The 1,354-nt window shown below is 33.8% G+C and overlaps 1 protein-coding gene across 3 annotated transcripts in view; it reads left to right on the top strand.

Moving 5' to 3' along the window:
• Positions 1–1,354, top strand: part of LOC118747492 (mediator of RNA polymerase II transcription subunit 7) — an 8,002-nt gene that overhangs the window by 5,647 nt on the left and 1,001 nt on the right. The window lies entirely within an intron of this gene.

Here is a 1,354-nt window from a genome sequence, read left to right on the forward strand (position 1 = left end):
TAATAAAAAATCGCGCGATTTTTTATTAAAAATTTTCATTATTTATCAAATTAACGATGTACGTTTTCTACATTTGTGTTATTTGAACTACAATAACACCAGTAAATATTATTTCCACCCGAAAAAAATAATACCGTTATGATCAGGAGTAAGACCCCTATCGATCCTAATATTATTATTTTTAATAAGAGCAATATATGTACACTTATACTTCCTAATTATACGCACTTATTTGTGTATTTTTTTAACGTATGGTAGCATACATTTTGTGTTACTGTCAGCCATTGTTATTTCTGCTTGTTTGTGAAATGTGCAAACGTTTGTGAAGACATTTATAAACGCGTTTTACTTAATTAATTAATTAAGAATTGTATATTAAAGTGGAAATCGCAGGCCGGGGTTTTAATGCAACTATTTTGCCGAAGTGTGCACATAAATAAAGTGTTTATTGTGTGAAATAGCGCCGAGAGGTTAGTTCAATTGACAAACTTTAACAACAAATAACTTAAAAACTAGAAGCCTGCTGCGGCTAAAACTATATATATTTGCAATCAGGAGAACTCCCTCTATCGTTCCATAGCTACCTTAATGCGGAACTCCGGGGATGCCAAACTAAATTGCAGCCCACAATTTATTTAAAATAAATCTATCAGCCCTATCTCCAATTCCATGTGAATAAATCTCTCCAGTGCTTAAATGATTTCTGCACATTAAATAGCTGCACAACACCCTAATTGCCGAAAAAGCGTTGCTTGCAACACTAGTCCTTTATGGGGACCAAACTTGGTAAAAAAGAATAGCTAAGTTTGTTTACTGGATATACAGAGATACATACTTTTTTTCACTTTTTTACTCTTATTTTATCTTTCAGCTTCGCTAAAAGCACTTCTACCAACGCTTAGCTTAACAAATTTACGTCAATTGATAAAATTTTGCGATTTAAATTCATTTTCAATAATGTAAATAACGATTCGTGTTGAATCGAAAATCGCATCGTCTGAATAGGGATGGCAACTTTTTCACTTTCAACTTCGCATTCAACTTCGTATTCAGCTTTTGTTGCCTGTAAAATCGCCGCATGCGAATGCCCTATTAGGTGTTCTTGTACCCAAAAAGCTTGTAAGAAAGGGGAAATTGAGAGCGCAAATTGACATTTAATTTTGAGTAGAAGTTGGTAGTTTTTACTGGATAAATTTTTACTAGTAAGAACTTGCAAGTGAGAAAAACAGCTGATCGCATGCTGCTGGGTGCAATTGAACTAATACCATGTCCCCACCAAAAACTTAACCATTTCAATTCGAACTTAACCACATTACTAACTATTGCGGGAAAATTTTAGAATGGTAACCCCCAG

The sequence above is a fragment of the Rhagoletis pomonella genome, unplaced genomic scaffold (assembly GCF_013731165.1).
Source record: "Rhagoletis pomonella isolate Grant_MI unplaced genomic scaffold, Rhpom_1.0 Rhpom_scaffold_00001, whole genome shotgun sequence".
In the NCBI taxonomy this organism is placed as follows: Eukaryota; Metazoa; Arthropoda; class Insecta; order Diptera; family Tephritidae; genus Rhagoletis; species Rhagoletis pomonella.